The sequence below is a fragment of the Lithobates pipiens genome, unplaced genomic scaffold, assembly GCF_037356315.1.
Source record: "Lithobates pipiens isolate NorthernLeopardFrog02 unplaced genomic scaffold, aLitPip1_a1.2 Scaffold_28, whole genome shotgun sequence".
Classification (NCBI taxonomy): Eukaryota; Metazoa; Chordata; class Amphibia; order Anura; family Ranidae; genus Lithobates; species Lithobates pipiens.
The window spans coordinates 4,047,523-4,068,192 of record NW_027507789.1 but is presented as its reverse complement, the minus strand read 5'-3'; the positions used below and the strand labels follow the sequence as shown (position 1 = coordinate 4,068,192).

The 20,670-nt window shown below is 45.3% G+C and overlaps 1 protein-coding gene across 2 annotated transcripts in view; it reads right to left on the bottom strand.

Annotated features, from left to right (window-relative positions):
* NTN1 (netrin 1) overlaps nt 1-20,670 on the bottom strand; it is a 188,286-nt gene that overhangs the window by 159,889 nt on the left and 7,727 nt on the right. The window contains exon 1 of one of the 2 annotated variants that reach the window (XM_077458594.1): nt 18,871-18,938. The exons of the other annotated variant lie outside the window; for it this stretch is intronic. The gene's annotated coding sequence lies outside the window, so the exon portion shown is untranslated. Of the gene's footprint in view, nt 1-18,870; nt 18,939-20,670 lie in introns of those variants that run through there. 2 annotated transcript variants of the gene reach the window in all.

Below are 20,670 nucleotides of genomic sequence, written 5' to 3'. Positions count from 1 at the left end.
GCGAGATAGAGAGAGAGCGAGATAGAGAGAGAGCGATAGAGAGAGCGATAGAGAGAGAGAGCGAGAGAGCGATAGAGAGAGAGAGCGAGCAATAGAGAGATAGCATGATTATATATATATATGAGAGAGAGAGAACGATAAAGAGATATAAACAGAGCAAGCGAGAGAGAGACATAGAGAAATACAGAGAGAGAGAGGGAGCGCTATAGAGAGAGAGAAAGAATAAGAGAAAGAATGATAGAGAGAAGAAAAAATATATAGAGAAGGGGCGAGAGAGAGGAGACAGAGAGATAAATAGAGCAATAGAGAGAGAGAGTGATAAAGAGAAGAAAATATACAGTATATATATACAGAAAGAGTGTGTGAGAGATATAGAGAGAGAGGAAGAAAGAAAGAAGAGTGAGATATATATATATATGTACACACACAGAGATATCGAGGAGCATCTGATTTTGCAGCGGGTGTACACGGAGTCTCACACCACAGAAGCGCAGTCTGGACGTCTACCGGGTGCGTCCCTGCATATGTGGGTTTTTTGCACTCTGGGATGTTTTCAATTTGTTTTTTCCCCTCTTTTTCTTTTCCAAACATTGACACAAAAGCATCAAAGACGCACCATGAACGTATGTTATCGCATTAGGTGGCTTGATGGGCGCTGACTAGTCTAAGGGGATCCAATGCACAGGAACGTTCTTGCGCGGTGGCGCTGGTCGGCGGGGGCGGGGTTAACGCGGCTGAAGTCTTCCATTAATCGGAAAGTGTTGCGGGGTGGAAGCTTTTCCTTTTATTTTTTTGCCTCTCTCTTTGCGCTCCTCCCGCCCCGGTGAAGATTGATCTGAGGACTTTTCAAAACCCGTTTTTTTTTTTTTTTTACAAAACTTCTGTCTTATCAGCAGATCTGGGAAGGCTTTGAAATCCTTCGCAGCGCATGCAGGCGAGGAAAATCGCGGCACCCAAACACTTTTTCCAGTTTTTTCTTATGTCTGTATCAGCCCCCTTATTAGCCAGCAGTCTTTATTTCCATGCCCCCTCTTTTCAGCAGGCCCTGTCAGTGTGTCAGTCAGGAGCCCCTCCCCCGATTGTCCTAGCAGGACGCCCCATTCACACCGCTGGCGGGGTCTGTTCATTCGTCTCTGTGTTGTGAATGTGGGAGAGAGACGTTTTCCTTACCTTACGGCAATTTCTTTTTTGGTTCCTTTTTTGCACCAGTTTCCTGAAGCGTTGTATAGTTTGCTCCCCCCCCATCAGCATGGTACATCCCTTATTTTAGCACCAGCGATTTCATCAAAGGGGTCTCTGTGCTTCTCTATGTAATGTCAGGCAGATCACGGCTAGTGCCGGAGCTTCCTGAAAACATCACAGCAGCCCCCCCCTGCCTCAGCATAGCTCCCAACAGTCCCGGATTTCGAGGGACTGTCCCTGATTTGGGACACAGTCCCGCTTTCCTCCTCATTGGCCCCTCATTTTGGTCTGATCTATATAGTTGTATATAAAATGCAGTTTTTACCTAACAGTGATAAGCCTTTCATCCAAGTTGCTGCATCTGTAAATTTCAAAAGTAATAGTAGTGGTAGAAAAAAAAGCACTTGTGGTTTTGACCAATCATTTTATTTTTGTACAATTCTCCTTTAAGGGGGGGGGGCGTGTCCTATGCCTGCATACTTTTGCTAATAAGTGTCCCCTCTGTCCCATCTTGAAAAGTTGGGAGGTTTCCCTCAGTACTCCTCTACTTTACTACTTTAGTACTTTAGGAGTTAGGCAAATAGGTGGGGGAGGGGTCTTGAAGAGTGGGCGTTCCCAATCAGGACCAGACCGCCCACAGGCTTACCACTCAACCGTCCCAAATTTCGTGGAACTCTCCCGGGATTTTAACATGGAAGGACTTGACAGGACGACCTATATATTGTTTATCCAATCAGGAAGGTGCTTATATTCAGGGCAGGGCCAAGGGGTGGGCAGGAGGGTCAGGGTCAAGGGTGGGGCTAATGGGGCGGGCAGAAAGAGCAGGGCCAAGGGGTGGTCAGAAGGGGCATGGCCAAGGAGTGGCCAGAAGGGGCAGGGCCAAGGGGTGGCCGTCTTAAAGGGGGTGAGAAAAGGGCAGGGCCTGCAACCTATGCTGCTGTAGTACTTTACTGGTCATGGGGGGGGGGGGGGGGCACACTTTGGGTGCCAACTGACCTCACCTCCATTCCCCCCTAATTTCCTGGAATTGCTGAAAAAATAAAAAATAAATCGAGAAAGTGAGAACGCGCTACGCAAGATGCGAACTTCCTAGAATTGCAGAAATTGCTTGTATTAAGGGCAGGGCGAAGGGTCGGGCAGGACAAGGGGTGGGGCTAATGGGGCGGGCAGAAAGAGCAGGGCCAAGGGGTGGTCAGAAGGGGCATGGCCAAGGAGCGGGCAGGGCCAGGGGGGGTAGGCAGGAGGGGCAGGGCCAATGGGGTGGCAGAAGGGGCAGGGCCAAGGGGGGGCCAGAAGGGGCAGGGCCAAGGGGGTGGTCAGTAAGGGCAGGGCCAAGGGGGTAGGCAAGAGGGGCAGGGTCAAGGATGGGGCTAATGGGGCGGGCAGAAAGAGCAGGGCAGGGGGGTGGTCAGAAGGGACATGGCCAAGGAGCGGACAGGGCCAGGAGGGGTAGGCAGGAGGGGCAGTGCCAAGGGGGTAGGCAAGAGGGGCAGGGCCAAGGGATGGCCAGAAGGGGCAGGGCAAAGGGGGTGGCCAGAAGGGGCAGGGTCTAGGGTTGGCTACCTTAAAGGGGGTGAGAAAAGGGCAGGGCCTACAACCTATGCTGCTGTAGTACTTTACTGGTCATGGGGGGGGGGGGCACACTTTGGGTGCTAACTGACCTCACCTCCATTACCCCCTAATTTCCTGGAATTGCTGAAAAAATGTAATCGAGAAAGTGAGAACGTCCTACGTAAGATGCAAACTGAATTGCAGAAAAAAAAGATCGCAAGTGGTTATGTGGTTGCGTGGCGCACGCTGCCCTTTAATGAATAAGCTCCGCCGCAAATCCCTTTTTTTCCCCTCCATATCCCCCAATTTCCCGGATTGCGGAAAAAAAAAAAATCGCAAGCGGGAATGCGCTACGCAAGATGCGAACGGGGGAGAGGATAAGCCAAAATTCAGCGCACCATAAACTCCTTCCCCGTCGGATTTCCGGTTGCGTGGCGCACTCTGCCCTTTACTGAATGAACCCCACCGCTCCGGCGCTCATCCCTTTTCTTCTCCCCTCCCCCCCCCCCCCAATTTCCTGGACTCTCTCCTCACTTTTCTCACCGGTTTGTTTTAGCCAGAAATGAGTCACAAGTGTCGGCCGCGGATCCCCGCCGAGCGCGCAACAAAAGGCGTCTAAATATATTCAGAAGGCAGCCATGCATGGGGGGGGGGGGGAACGGGCCATTGGCGGTACGTGCGCGCATTAGTCACCAGAGGGCGGCGGAGAAAGGGGGTTACCCGGCATGGGGTCGCTCTCGCAGCCCCCTCGGCTTTGTCTCGCCCGACATCAAGCGGCACTACAATTTTAATTAATTGCCTTCGCTCTGAATCGGCGACACGAAGAGTGGGCAGTTATCGGTTCTGCTGATTACTCCACCGCTGAGAGGCAGAGGAGGGGACGGGGCGCTGCGGGGACCCTCCGCGCGGCCCGCCTACCCACCCCCCCCCCCCCCCACCGCCTGTTACTGAAACAAATGCTTCACTGGGGGGCTCCTAATCTGTACTTTACACTTTCTTTTCCTAATTAGTCCCTCTTGTAATAAAGATTTCACAAAGAGATCCCGTCTGTGAGAAGAGGAGGAAGGAGGCGCAGCGCCATTGACTGGAATACCGCGGTGGGGCGGCTTCGAGGATTTCTCTGCTTTAATTGGTCTCATTTACATAGTTACATTTTTTCCTTAAAGGAAGCCCCCCCCCCCCCTCTATATAATTAGTGAGATGATTGGGGGGAGGGGGAAGGATTTATCTTAAGCTGTTTCTCAAGCAAACAAGTGAAAGGACACCTGTTTCGTGCTGGTGGCGGCCATCTTGTGGGCGGAGCCCGAAGGTTAAAGCCTGTTTTCACTAACGACCCTAATTTTAGATATGGTGTTATCACTGGGTCTCTGCACTTCTCTAGGCAATGGAGGCACATCGGGGCTGGTGGGAGGGGCTGAAGAGCCCCCAGCCCTAATGCAAGCAGTGGGAGGGGTTATGCAAATATCAGAATGCCTTGGAAAAAATAAATCGCAAGTTCCTAGACCGACTGTATTTGCATGCGTTATTGAGCCTGCATGATTGGTAGAAATGAAAGCTAATAAATGAAAGGGGCGTGGCCTAATCACTAGGTCTCTGCTTTTCTAGGCAATACAAGCAGGTCCCGGCTGGTGGGAGGGGCCAGCAAAACTCCTCTCACAGGGCCGTCCAGCGCCCAGGGCAAGGATGCGAAATCGCGCCCCTTCCCCCACCATTAATACATGCCGTAGAATGGATGTACCACCCTGCATCCATTTTTTGCCTCTTTGCTTCACTGCACTCCCGTGGCAATTGCCCCTCATGCCCACCCCTTGTCCCGGCCCTGTGTCACAGTACTCCTCTTAAGAGCCTTCAGCCCTGATGCAAGCAGTGGGAGGAGATATGCAGATATCATAATGCCTTGATAGGTGGCGGAGTCTGGAGGAGTGGCCGTTCCTAGGCAGGCTGCAGGGAAGGCAACGCCCACACGTGATGCTGAGCCTCCATGATTGGAAGAACTGAAAGCCAATGAATGAAAGGGATGGAGCAAGGACAGTCAGTCTGGGGAGCAAAGCGCTGGATGATGCTGCAGCCAGGAAATGAGGCGGGGCCAGGGACAGTCAGTAGAGGATTGGGATGTCCTCCAGCCAGGAAATGAGGCGGGGCCAGGGACGGTCAGTAAATGATGGGGATGTCCTCCAGCCAGGAAATGAGGCGGGGCCAGGGACAGTAGTAGATGATGGGACGTCCTCCAGCCAGGAAATGAGGCGGGGCCAGGGACAGTAGTAGATGATGGGGACGTCCTCCAGCCAGGAAATGAGGCGGGGCCAGGGACAGTAGTAGATGATGGGGATGTCCTCCAGCCAGGAAATGAGGCGGGCCAGGGACAGTCAGTAGATGATGGGGACGTCCTCCAGCCAAAAAATGAGGCGGGGCTAGGGACAGTAGTAGATGATGGGGACGTCCCCCAGCCAGGAAATGAGGCGGGGCCAGGGACAGTAGTAGATGATTGGGATGTCCTCCAGCCAGGAAATGAGGTGCGGCCAGGGACAGTCAGTAGAGGATTGGGATGTCCTCCAGCCAGGAAATGAGGCGGGGCCAGGGACAGTCAGTAGAGGATTGGGATGTCCTCCAGCCAGGAAATGAAGCGGGGCCAGGGACGGTCAGTAGATGATGGGGACGTCCTCCAGCCAGGAAATGAGGCGGGGCCAGGGACAGTAGTAGATGATTGGGATGTCCTCCAGCCAGGAAATGAGGCGGGGCCAGGGACGGTCAGTAGATGATGGGGATGTCATCCAGCCAGGAAATGAGGCGGGGCCAGGGACAGTAGTAGATGATGGGGACGTCCTCCAGCCAGGAAATGAGGCGGGGCCAGGGACAGTAGTAGATGATGGGGATGTCCTCCAGCCAGGAAATGAGGCGGGCCAGGGACAGTCAGTAGATGATGGGGACGTCCTCCAGCCAAAAAATGAGGCGGGGCCAGGGACAGTAGTAGATGATGGGGACGTCCCCCAGCCAGGAAATGAGGCGGGGCCAGGGACAGTAGTAGATGATGGGAACGTCCTCCAGCCAGAAAATGAGGCGAGGCCAGGGACAGTCAGTAGATGATGGGACGTCCTCCTGACAGGAAATGAGGTGGGGCCAGGGACAGTCAGTAGATGATGGGGACGTCCTCCAGCCAGGAAATGAGGCGGGGCCAGGGACAGTCAGTAGATGATGGGGACGTCCTCCAGCCAGGAAATGAGGCGGGGCCAGGGACAGTCAGTAGATGATGGGGACGTCCTCCAGCCAGGAAATGAGGCGGGGCCAGGGACAGTCAGTAGATGATGGGGACGTCCTCCAGCCAGGAAATGAGGTGGGGCCAGGGACAGTCAGTAGATGATAGGGACGTCCTCGAGCCAGGAAATGAGGCGGGCCAGGGACAGTCAGTAGATGATGGGGACGTCCTCCAGCCAGAAAATGAGGCGGGGCCAGGGACAGTAGTAGATGATGGGGACGTCCTCCAGCCAGGAAATGAGGCGGGGTCAGGGACAGTCAATAGATGATGGGGATGTCCTCCAGCCAGGAAATGAGGCGGGGCCAGGGACAGTCAGTAGATGATGGGGACGTCCTCCAGCCAAAAAATGAGGCGGGGCCAGGGACAGTAGTAGATGATGGGGACGTCCCCCAGCCAGGAAATGAGGCGGGGCCAGGGACAGTCAATAGATGATGGGGACGTCCTCCAGCCAGGAAATGAGGCGGGCCAGGGACAGTCAGTAGATGATTGGGACGTCCTCCAGCCAGGAAATGAGGCGGGGCCAGGGAAAGTAGTAGATGATGGGGACGTCCTCCAGCCAGAAAATGAGGCGGGGCCAGGGACAGTCAGTAGATGATGGGACGTCCTCCTGACAGGAAATGAGGCGGGGCCAGGGACAGTCAGTAGATGATGGGGACGTCCTCCAGCCAGGAAATGAGGCGGGGCCAGGGACAGTCAGTAGATGATGGGGACGTCCTCCAGCCAGGAAATGAGGTGGGGCCAGGGACTGTCAGTAGATGATAGGGACGTCCTCCAGCCAGGAAATGAGGCGGGGCCAGGGACAGTAGTAGATGATGGGGACGTCCTCCAGCCAGGAAATGAGGCGGGGCTCTATCTGACTTGCTGCAGCTTCTAATGCACATTGGGAGAAGCTCACAGTGTGCGGTGAAATCAGAGGAAGCCGTTTCAGCCCAGGAGAGGAGTCGGTAAAACTCTTTTTTTTTATATGAGATCTCATTAGTCAGATTTCGAACATCAAACAGGAAATAAAAAGCTAAATGAAAAAAATAAAACTGATATCCTGTGACTGGCGATGTCATTAGATGAACGCGCGTCTCGTTACGCAAAGCAAAACTCTCATTTCCTTTTTGGCCCATCAGGCGTGAAGCGATCCTGCGATCGGTAGAGTCAGACTCCTTTCACGGGCCGCGTCCCGAGGGAGCCGCCATTGCAGACTTGTCTTTTGTCGGCGCACACGCAGCGGCCGGCCCCTGACAAATGTGTTTTGTATCGCCGGGGATAATGTGATAAAGGATTTACATCTAAACACAGATTCATATCTTGGCTGGAGCTGCACCGCCATCGCCTGCCACTCTGCTGACACCCGATACGCAGCGGCCCACAGGGACTGGGAATAGGCCTTGCTGGGGGGACATCTACTGGCCAGTGTAGGGAATTACACTCAAAGAAGAAGGACTCAATAAGCTAATGGTGGGGATGTATCATGGATGTGGATTCCAAAGATGAATTCACCAAGTGCCAAAAAATCTAGGTGGGATCAGAGCGTCACCCCGCAGGAGGGATCAGAGAGTCACCCCGCAGGAGGGATCAGAGCGTCACCCCGCAGGAGGGATCAGAGAGTCACCCCGCAGGAGGGATCAGAGCGTCACCCCGCAGGAGGGATCAGAGAGTCACCCCGCAGGAGGGATCAGAGCGTGACCCCGCAGGAGGGATCAGAGCGTCACCCCGCAGGAGGGATCAGAGCGTCACCCCGCAGGAGGGATCAGAAAGTCACCCCGCAGGAGGGATCAGAGAGTCACCCCGCAGGAGGGATCAGAGAGTCACCCCGCAGGAGGGATCAGAGAGTCACCCCGCAGGAGGGATCAGAAAGTCACCCCGCAGGAGGGATCAGAGAGTCACCCCGCAGAAGGGATTAGAGCGTCACCCCGCAGGAGGGATCAGAGAGTCACCCCGCAGGAGGGATTAGAGCGTCACCCCGCAGGAGGGATCAGAGAGTCACCCCGCAGAAGGGATCAACCAACAAAAATATATCCTATCTGCAGCATTAATTATGTAAATAATGCCAACAATGTCCATCCTGCCTCTCTGCAGATTGGTCCCCAGACTTTTCAGCATGAGGGCCCCGATGTACGTTTTACATATATTCATGGGCCAAACAAAAAGAAAATCAGTTTTATAAATTATTATAAATGAATAAACCCACTTTAGGAAATAACTTCCCATCATAGCCCCCTCCTTCACATCAGAGGCCCCACCCCATCACATCAGAGGCCCCACCCCATCACATCAGAGGCCCCCATCACATCAGAGCCCCTCCTCCATCACATCAGAGCCCCCCCATCACATCAGAGCCCCCCCTCCATCACATCAGAGCCCCCCCATCACATCAGAGCCCCCCCATCACATCAGAGCCCCTCCTCCATCACATCAGAAGTATTCCCACAAATCAGAGCCCCTCCCCATCACATCAGAGCCCCCCCATCACATCAGAGGTATTCCCATCACATCAGAGCCCCTCCCCCATCACATCAGAGGCATTCCCATCACATCAGAGCCCCTCCTCCATCACATGAGAGGTATTCCCATTAAATCAGAGCCCCTCAACATCACATCAGAGCCCCCCCCATCACATCAGAGGTATTCCCATTACATTAGAGCCCCTCCCCATCACATCAGAGTTATTCCCATTACATTAGAGCCCCTCCCCCATCACGATGCCCCCCATCACATCAGAGGTACCCTACATCATATTAGAGCCCCCCCCATCACGAGGTCCCCTCATCATATCAGATGTCCTCTTCGTCGCATCAGAGGTCCCCCATCACATCAGATGTCCTCCCATCACATTAGAGCCCCTCTCATCGCATCAGAGTCCCCCTCCCCCATTCACAATGAAATTAAATGATACATTCTATAAAATAAAACATTTTATAGAATTGTTATATAACTGTTGCAACTGGTACAACAAACACCATTTAAGTTAAAATACTCTTTTTTTTTTATGAAGGATACATTTAAATAATAACAATATAATAATACAAATAATAATTTTATTAATTTTATATAACTTTTAAATGATACATTCTATAAAATAAAACATTTTATAGAATTGTTATATAACTCGTGCAAACAAACACCATTTACGTAAAAAAAAAAAGAAAAAAAAAAAAATTATATATATATATATATATATATATATATATATATATATATATATATAATTTATTTATGAAGGATACATTTAATTAATAAATTAAATAATAAGAATAAATTCATTTTCTATAACGTTTAAATTATAATAAGATGAACTTTCCTCCAGTTAGTTTGAGGTCATGATAGAAACACTTTTTAACACATTTAAGTTAAAATACTTTTTTTATTTTTTATTTATGAAGGATACTTTTAAAAATAACAAATCTAATAATACAATAAATAATTGTATGAATTTGATATAACTTTTAAATTATACATTCTATAAAATAAAACATTTTATATAATTGTTATATAACTGTTTCAATTGGTACAAACACCATTTATGTTAAAATACTTTTTTTTTTTTTATGAAGGATAAATTTAATTAATAATAAATGTTATGAAGGATGCATTTAAATAATAACAACACATATAATAATAATAATAATTTTATCAATTTTATATAACTTTTAAATGATACATTCTATAAAATAAAACATTTTATAGAATGGTTATATAACTGTTGCAACTTGTGCAACAAACACAATTTAGGTTAAAATACTTTTTTTTTAATGAAGGATAAATTTAATTAATAATAAATTTACTAATAAGAATATATTTATGGATCTTAAATGACTTTTAAATTATACAATTTATAAAAATAAAAAAAATATATATATCATTTTATATAACTGTTGGAACTGGTGCAACAAACACCATTTAACACAGAAACATAGAAAAGTGACGGCAGAAAAAGATCGAGCAGTCCAACGAGTCTGCCTATTTTTATTGTATTTTTTTTTTTTGTTACTTTATTGTAAAGAGTATAGCTCTATGTTTGGAGCCATTTACTGTTGACTGTCTCACTACCTCTGCTGGTAGTTTATTCAAAGCATCAGTTACCCTTTCAGTAAAATAATACATTCTAAGATTAGTTTTGAACTTTCCTCCACTTAGTTTGAGGTCAGGTTTATTGATAGCTTTTTTTTTTATCAAATTTTACATGAAAAAAAAAAAAAAAAAAAAGAAAAAAGAAATCAATAAAAAAATTTAAAAAAACAAATAAATAAATAAATATATATATATATATATATATATATATATATATATATATATATATATATATATATATATATATATATAATATATACAAATTGCAGAAAATACAACCGCCAAAATAAAAAGAATATTCAAGGCTGCCTGGTAGTCTAAATGGTATTGGCCAACTGTATTTTTTTTTTTTGCCATGCTAAATGGAACTGATAGTAAACACCAAATCCCAAAATCATTCTGTAGCCGGAATGGCCATGGAATTGCCAAAAACGTTCAGATTCCGAGGCGACCTCAACTCCTACGGCCAACCTGTTAATCCATTTTTTAAGCCTTAGTGAGCAAATTCCAGAATGCCCTCCCCTCCCCCCCTCTTCCTCCACCCATTAATATTCCATCCGAATCGGATGGAGATCCGAGTGATTTGACCTTCCTCCGATGCCCATTTTCCACACTGAAAAGGGCCCTCTAATTATTTTAATATCGATCTGACAAAAGACGAGCAGACAACTTTGTCTCGGGGGAGGACAATGGCGGATGAATGGGGTGTTGCGCGGGACGGGTGGACGTCACTCTTCTGTTGATATGGGGACCGGCGGTTTGTTTTATTCTCGGCCCTGTTTCGAGGGGGTGTAACTTTCACATCATCCGGGTGAACTGGAATGACCCCTCTTCCAAGGAGAGCAGGTGGACAGGAAAAAAAATGTGTTTTTCGAGGTAAAACAAAGTCTAAATGTCGGCTAAACAACTCGGCAAATCTTTTTATTTCTTATTAACTGATACTTCCCCCTAGAGAGAGAAAACTGAATGGGAGCCGTCATGGCGGTGCTCCGCTGTGCATACAAGTTTATACACGCCTGCGCTTTTTTTTTTTTTTTTTTTTTATTCATTCTTGATGTGCACAAAAAAAAAAAAAAAAAAACAGACAAGCTGGGGTTAAATAAACACAAACTTGTCTAAAAATGAAACAGTTTAAGAAAAATGATTTTTGAATCCCTTTAGGGTTGTTCCTGCCCATCCTTTGAGTAGTTTAAATATAAAATGATATTCTATGTGTCCGATCTTATCCAATGTCTGCGATCTCTTCAAATCTTTGATAAAGAAATGTTGTTTGATAAATACATTTATACTGGGGGAGGACAAAAAAGCAGATTTCTCAATCATTGTTGATTTTTTTTTTTTTAAATATAGAAATTCCCACTAAAACGCTACTAATTTTCTTATTTTCATGACATTTTTTTTGCCTCATCAAAAAACAGCTAAAAGAAAAAAAAAAAAAATAGAAAAAAAGTATACCTCTTGTGGTTGAAAATTTTAGAATTGTTTTTTAATTGAAAATGACAAATAAACAATAAAAAAATAAAAATTAATTGGTTGCAAATGTTGACACCTGGATAAGCATGCATGTTATTTAATGAAATGTTAATGGAAGAAATTAAATAAAAAATGTAAAATTTGGTTGGCTCAGTTGCAAAATTAATAACAATAAAATTATTTATATATATATATATATAAATACAGTATATACATGAATATATACACTGTAATAATATACATGTTATTATACAGGATTTATATAGCACCAACAGTTTGCGCAGCGCTTTACAATATGAGGGCATATATATATATATATATATATATATATATATATATATATATATACACATACATACACACACACATACACACACACATACACACACACACACACACACACACACACATTATATATATATATACATATCATGAATAGAAACAATGTTTCATTTCAAGTTAGTTTGCCGCACTATTGGCATTTTAGAACCATACATCTTATGTAAGCATAACTTGTGAATTTGTTTTGTCTGCAGCCTATGCCTATAAAAAAAACCTAAATAATTATATATAATATATATATATATCTCTATATATATATATATATCTCTCTCTCTCTATCTATATCTATATATATATATATATATATATATAGATATATATATATATATATATATATATATATATAGATAGATAGATAGATAGATTTTTTTTTTATTACTAAAAGAAAAATAAATATAAATAAAAATGGTTTAAAAAAAATCTATGAAAAATAGAGATAGAAATATAAATAGTAAAATAATAATAATAAAAAATATAAATAGAAAGAAAAAAAAGTAGAAGTATGTGTATACTGTATGTAGCAGCATGGAGGTGGAATGAAATGAAACATAAAAAAAAAAAATAGAAATATAATAAAATATATAATTGTAAAAACATCGGAAAAAATTATTATATAGCTTTATTAATAAAACTAAAAATAAATATAAATATAAAAAAAAAAGTCAAATAGTTAAAACAAATAAAAATAGAAAAATAATAATAAATAGAAATAGTAAAATAATAATTAAAAAAGAAAAATATAAAAAAAATTAAATGAGAAGATAAATAAGTATATATAGTTAAAAAAAAAAAATTTAAATAAAGAAATGGGGGCATGTAGAGGCGGTCCGCCCCCATGCTGACATCACTTCCGCCCTATACCCATGGGAGTCCCAGAACTTCTCCTCCTGCCCAGTGAGCACCTCCAGCGGCCCTGATTTGCTATCATTGGCGGACTGGGACACCTATGTAGATTATTTTGCATGTGGCCAAATATGTGCTACGAGTTCAAACATTTTTTTTAAACTGGCCACTAGATGGCACTTTAATAGCTTTCTAAACACACACACAGGAACCATTACACATGCAATTCAGGTAGGAATCGCACTGCAAAGAATCGCATGTGATTAATCCTGTGTGTGTGTGTATGTACAGAAAGGGATTAAAGTGCCATCTAGTGGCCAGGTTAAAAAATGTTTGAACTCACAGTACATATCTGGCCACATGAAACTTAATCTACATAAGCGGTCCTCCGATGATCGCAAATCAAAGCCGCTGAAGGTGGTCCACCCCCCAAGCTGACATCACTTCCGCCCTATACCCGCAGGTTCCCGGAACTTCTCCTCAAGCCCTGTGAGCACCTCCATCGCCCCTGATTTGCTATCATCAGCAGACTGGGACACTAAGGCTGGAGGTGATTACAGGGCGGAAGGAGAAGTTCTGGGTACCTGTGGGTATAGGGCGGAAGTGATGTCAGCTTGGGAGAGGACTGCCTCTACATCCCTGCAAGCCCGGTGAGCACCTCCATCGGCCCCGATTTACTATCATCGGCAGACTGGGACACCAAGGCTTGAGTTGCTCACAGGGCTGGAGGAGAAGTTCCGGGACCCCGTGAATGTTTTGTTTGGATGCAACTCGCACCGCAAAGTGTCAGTAATCGGTATCGGTACTCTCTGATAAAAAAAAAAAGGTATCGGTGCAACTCTACTCATTACCACACCAAGGTCCCCATATCACAAACATCTGATGCACCTACACAGCAAGTCTACAGAGCCAAACCATGGATGACCACCAACCTCACCATGAAGATTTACAGAGTCACTCAATATAACAATATGCAACATTCAACGATGGCAGCCAATCAGAAACCATCTTTACCAATTTAAAATATTTTGGTTGAAATGTGTTAAGGCTATTTATTGGCGTGTGGAAGGGTTCGCCTATCTGACGAGCTTTCATTACTGTCCGTGTCCCAGATGTGTAGATTCACAATCTAGTTCTCCTGAAGACCACTGTCACCAAAAAGTGAGGGGACAATCCATTTTCAGTTGTCACCAGAACAGGAATAGTGGGGAGATCTTCCAATGGGGACACCTGTTCCAGTTGTTCCAGGTGTCATTTTCCTAACTTTGGACTCCAGGAAGTGAAGGGAAACGCCCCTCACTACAGACATCCCAGTAAGTGGGATACTGCTGTCAGGTCACCTTGAGGCGAGGTGACAGATGCACACCGTAGGGATCAGGAGTGCACCGCAAGGTTGTAGACCCTACGGCTGACTGCTGCGGACGGGAGACAGGTCCCACCGGGGTTAGAGCATAAGATTCCCTGGGGCGCGGAGTCTAAGAGCCAGCAGGTGTTCACCAGCGCCTCTAGTGGTGAGGATGGACTTGGCTGCAACTGGCTCCAGGTCGCGACCCCCAGGGTCCCCCAGCTCACACCCACAGTAGGCAACAGGAGGATAGGGATGGTGAGGGACAAAGCCAAGGTCGGGCCACAAGCAGACAGGAATAGTCAGGGACATGCCAAAAGGTCAGGATTACAGGCAAACAGGGATAGTCAAAGACACGCCAAAGTCGGTAACGGAACAACAGAAGAGCACACGGCAGGTAACAGGAAGCTAAACACAAAGGAATACACAATGGTTGATCAGAAGGGTTGGCCTGCAGTGCACAGGTTAATATAGAGTTCTCTGATAGGAGCTAGGGGGGAGCCATGCCAGAGGATGGATTACAAAAGCAGTCAGGTGAGGGTCGGCTGGTCTCTAGAGATGAACACATGGAAACAGGTAAGCAGACCAACTCTATTGCATAACCATGACAACTGTGAGCTCCGGCCCACACATATCACATCCATCTTTCAGGTGGTCCTGCTTACTTTGTGGGTGGTCCTGCCCAGACGACACTATCTGGGTGGTCTCACCCCTAATTATCCAGGAACTCCCTACTCACGGCTGTTATACCCTTGGTAATAGCTTTGTGAATCATGTTCCGGAACCTCAAATAAAGGGCGGTACTGTGATCCCTGAGACACGCAATCATGGGGGACACAGCGCATGGATATGGGACTGTCAGTTGGCATCTATGCCAATAGGAGGCATTTAAACATTTCCTACTTCACACCAGGGCAGTGACAAGGGGTGGACAGAAGGGCCATGTAAGAGTCCAGGTCTTACTACGCATGCACGAATGGCAAGAGGAAATCCACGCCAACTGAGCATGCTCCAAAGACGCCTTAGTGCGCCAACCCGAACCTGCGCAGAAGAAGACTTGATGGAAAAAGGCGGGAAAATCCCCAGGACGAGCACAGGAAGTGAATTCAACTTGCTGGAAAAAGGCGGGAAAATCCCCAGGAGGTGCGCAGGAAGTGAGATCAACCTGATGGAAAAAGGCGGGAAAATCCCCAGGAGGCGCACAGGAAGTGACTTCAACCTCTTTGTCCCTTTTATACTCAGCTGCCAGATTGTAACCGACCCCAGCTTGGATCTGGACCATTCTTCTTCGGATTAACCCTTTTATACTTCATTGCCAAACTGAACTTGACCTTGGCTCAGCTCTCGGACTAAGGCTTGCGCGGTGCTCTACACCCCTGGCACCCGTGCCACTCGGTGTCCCTACCAAGTCTCTGTCTCCATCTCCAGAGGCTTCAAGGACCCGAGGTGCAAGGGAGGCCTCCCCACTACTTCGGTCTCAGGTACATGGCTCTCATGACAGGCGGACTGCCCTGGGCGCAGCGTCTATTGTAGGGATGGGGGGTCGCCACAAGTTCCTTCTACTATAAGGCTGACAGGTGTAGTGACAGCGGCATCGTTACTTTTGTCAGCCCAGCGCGGGAAGCTGCAAGCAGAGGAGGAGGAGAGAGCAGGGAGGAGGCGCGGGCTGTGCTCTCTGGCCCCCTCCTCCTCAAAAGCTTGCACTTAATGGGGGAGGGCGCAATTTGGCATCTTTGTCCTGGATGATCTTGTCCCGGTCCTGCTTCGCACCTCTAAACTGCCCACTCATAGCCGTGATACCTTCGGTAATTGAATTTTGGAGTACAGCACAGGCTCAGTAACTCAAAAGAGGATGATGCTGTGACTCCAGGACACATCCCGAGGGACACAGCATCGCCGGAACAGAGCACAGAGATGTGGGACTGTTAGGCCAGCCTGGGACAGTTGGCATCTGGGAGGCATTTAAACATTTCCTACTCGACACCGGGGCCGGGACAAGGGGTGGGTGGAAGGGGCAGCTGCCCTGGGCGCAGAAAGTTCCTTCTACTATATGGCTGACAGTAGTAGTGGCAGCGGCATCACAACACAAATAAATATAGATCACACAGTACATGATGAATATAAAAAACGTTTCCGTAAAACAATAAGGAAACGGAATAACATATTTATTTGTTTTATTAGATCATGAATATTGATCTTTTACAGCGCTGTAGATCCGGAGTCACTGCCCAGAGGCTTCACATCTTTATTTATTATGCTATTTATTAAAGCTTTTGCTGATTTTAACATGCAAAATGTTTCAAAATTGGCCCGAATTTTTCTTTTTTTCCCTTTTCTTTCTCTTTTTAATTTCTTTTTTATATTATTATTTTAAATATACTAAAAGTAGAACTATAAGCAATGCTGTATTTCCCCCCATTTGCTGCGTTCACTAATTCTGCAGCGCTATATTAAGCCCTTTGGAGGTAGCGCCACATATGTATTTTTTATTTTTATTCAGTATTATGCGGGGACAACATTTGCTCCCCGTGTCTTTTCACATTTCTTTTGTTAGCATTGTGGTTTGCGCATTTCCTAATTTCACTATCAATGCCAACTCAATATTGAACCCTCCGGACTAAGACTGGGGGGGTCATTAAAGTTCATGTAAAGGCAGGAGTCCCAATACTTTTGACAATATAGTGAAGATTTTATATATATACACACACACACACACACACATATATATACATACACACACACACACACACACACACGTGCAGTATATTATATATACGCTGGATAATGGGAAGTGTTTAAACTTAGTCTACTTCATGCCCCTCCCCTAATTATGCAGAAACTGCCCACTCACTGCCGTTACACCCTCAGTAATACCGTTTTTTATTTTATTTTATTTTTTAGCTACTGCACATGCTCAGTAACTGAAATAAAAGGTGATGCTGCGATTCCAGGACACAGCCCGGGACACAGCGTTCCCGGAACAGAGCACATAGATGTGGGACCACCATGCAAGCCTGAAACACTCGGCATCTATGACAAATGGGAAACATTTAACCGCTGACAACTTCACAATTAAAGAAAATAAAAAAATAAAAGTTTTTTTTGTTACAATACTAAAAAGCTAAAACAACAGGATATAGATTCCTATTTTCAAAGTACCCAATGAGATTTGGCTGACAGCAGGGCTGGTGCAAGGACTTTTGACACCCCAGGCGAAGCCTCATTTTAATGACCCCCCCCCACCCCGGCTCCAGCCCTGACTCCACCCCCTTTGCCCTGCCCACGTATACCCCACTATTTTTAATAAAGCGCCCATAAAATGCAGCCTAACCAGCGCCCATCAATGCAGCCTACAAGTGCCCATCAATGCAGCCTCACCAGCACCCATCAATGCAGCCTTACCAGCGCCCATCAATGCAGCCTCACCAGCACCCATCAATGAAGCCTACCAGTGGCCATCAATGAAGCCTACCAGCGCCCATCAATGCAGCCTACCAGCGCCCATCAATGCAGTCTACCATTGCCCATCAATGCAGCCTCACCAGCACCCATCAAAGCAGCCTCACCGGCACCCATCATTGCAGCCTACCAGCGCCCATCAATGCAGCCTACCAGCGCCCATCAATGCAGCCTACCAGCGCCCATCAATGCAGCCTCACCAGCACCCATCAATGCAGCCTCACCAGCGCCCATCAAAGCAGCCTCACCAGCACCCATCAATGCAGCCTCACCAGCGCCCATCAATGCAGCCTACCAACGCCCATCAATGCAGCCTTCCAGCGCCCATCAATGCAGCCTACCATCGCCCATCAATGCAGCCTACCATCGCCCATCAATGCAGTCTACCAGCACCCATCAATGCAGTCTACCATTGCTCATCAATGCAGCCTTCCAGCGCCCATCAATGCAGCCCACCAGCGCCCATCAATGCAGCCTACCATCGCCCATCAATGCAGCCTACCATCGCCCATCAATGCAGCCTCACCAGCACCCATCAATGCAGTCTACCATTGCTCATCAATGCAGCCCACCAGCACCCATCAATGCAGTCTACCATTGCTCATCAATGCAGCCTTCCAGCGCCCATCAATGCAGCCCACCAGCGCCCATCAAGCGGCTGCCTGCTGATGCTGAGACTTAGTTGCTTGCTGCAGAGAGAAGAGAGTAGGAACAGTAGGGGCTAGGCTCCCTAGTCAGCAATGCACCCTAGGCGGCTGCCCAGTTCGCCCAGTGGTAGCACCAACCCTGGCTGACAGTAAAGATCCCCAACCTTGTATAAAGCCTGCTGAATTAGATCCCTTAGTACAGTGGTTCTCAACCCCGTCCTCAAGTACCCCCAACAGGCCATGTTTTCCCGATTTTCTCTTAGATAAAATAGCTGTCCAAAATACCAAGCCATCGGCTCAAATTTAAAGCACCTGTGCAAGATAAAAAGGAAAACCTGCAAACCTGGCCTGTTGGGGGTATTTGAGGACGGGGGGGGGGGGGGGGGGGGGAGGTGAGAAGCACGGCCTTAGCACACTATAGATTTGATTTACTAAAGGCAATTCGATTGGGGGCTTTGCAAGGGGCAGTTGAACTCGTTTTCCCCCAGAGCTCCACTTTGTAAAAGAATTCCCAATCAGCTGCATGCGGCTTCACCACCTTCCCTACACTCTGGGGAAAATAAGTTCCCCTTGCAAAGCGCACAGTCTATTTGCCTTCAGTGAATCAACCCCCCCCCCCCCCATGAGTGTTATCTGTGCAGCCCATACCCATGCACTGTCCTCCCGATACTATCTGCCAATCACAAATCACAAAATTCAGTCCTCAGACTCACCAAAGCCCCTCAGAGTCTGGAACCCGCAGCTTGGTTGCACCGACCATGTTGCGTCCAGCAGACAGGTATACAGACAGGTATACAGCGTGATTTACATGGAATCCAGTAACACAGGTAATGCGTTTCGTCTGTTCAAAAAAAAAAAAAAAAAACCTACACTTTTTTTTGTTGTTGTGGGAGGTTCCACATGTCACTCCATCATGATTGGGCCATCAGGGCGCAGACGCTCATTAAAGTGTTAATTGCCCCGGCAGTGCAAGAATATCCTGGTCTCTCTCGGTCAGAAAGTGGAGGTGAATTTCTGCTCTTAAGGGCTCAGGGGGGAAAAAAATAAATACTGTTCAAAAGGTTAAAGTCAAGTGTTCTACGCGAACAAGCGGTTGTCAGACTCGCTGTGCGGCTAGACCGCGCGTCACCCCGGGGCGACTTCACAGCGTTATATATCTTCCCTTCACTCCCCCTCCGGGCGAGTGACTAAAACTCATTCATTCCCGGACTACCAAAACGACAGAACGACATGGACCGAAAAAAACCTCCGTCGCCTCCTCTGATAGGATGACCACCTGAGCATATTTTATCCAACGTAAAATGACAATAAATAAATAAAAAAATGTAAAAATAAAACTCCAGCAACAAAAAATAAATAAAAAAATGAATAAAAAAAAAAAAAATACTCCAGCAACAAAAAATAAATAAAAAGATGAATAATAATAAAAAAAAAAATACTCCATTAACAAAAAATAACAAAAAAGAAAATACTCCAGCAGAAAAAAATAAATAAAAAATGAATAATAAATAATGAAAAAAAATACTCCAGCAACAAAAAATAAATAAAAAAAATTCAGAATAAAAAAAATTCAGAATAAAAAAAATAAAAAATGATGATTAGAAAAAAAAAATACTCCAGCAGCAAAAAATAAATAATAAATAATGGAAAAAAAAAATACTCCAGCAACAAAAAATAAATAAAAAACTGAATAAAAAAAAACAAAAAATACTCCAGCAGCAAAAAATAAATAAAAAGATGAATAATAATAAAAAAAATACTCCATTAACAAAAAATAAATAAAAAATGACGAAAAAAAAATACTCCAGCAGCAAAAAATAAATAAAAAATGAATAATAAATAATGAAAAAAAAAATACTCCAGCAACAAAAAATAAATAAAAAATGAATAATAATTTTTTAAAAATAAAAAAATACTCCAGCAACAAAAAAAAGAAAGCAAATTAATAATAAAAAAATAAATAAATATATTAAAAAAAAAAAGTAAAATTCTGTTATCCAAAAAAAGACCACCAACAATACGTTTCTGTCCACCCAATTATCTTCAGCATCATGTAGAGTACGACCGACAACCCCAAATCATTTTACATAATTTCATAAATTCACATATTCCTTCCCATGTAGAATCTGTCAGTCAGTTCAACTGGTTTGTGAACATTTGACTGAAACTGCAATAATGTAGCAATTATTGTAACCGATCTTGGGCTGAGAATGTATATATACTGTATATATATATATATATATATATATATATATATATATATATATATATATATATATATATATATACACACACACACACAGTATCTCACAAAAGTAAGTACACCCCTCAGTGACATTTGTGTAAATCTTTCCTTCTCTCTTTTCATGTGACAACACTGAAGAAATGACACTTGTCTACAATGTAAAGTAGTGAGTGTACAGCTTGTATAACAGTGTAAATTTCCTGTCCCCTCAAAATAACTCAACACACAGCCATTAATGTCTAAACCACTGGCAACAAAAGTCAGTACA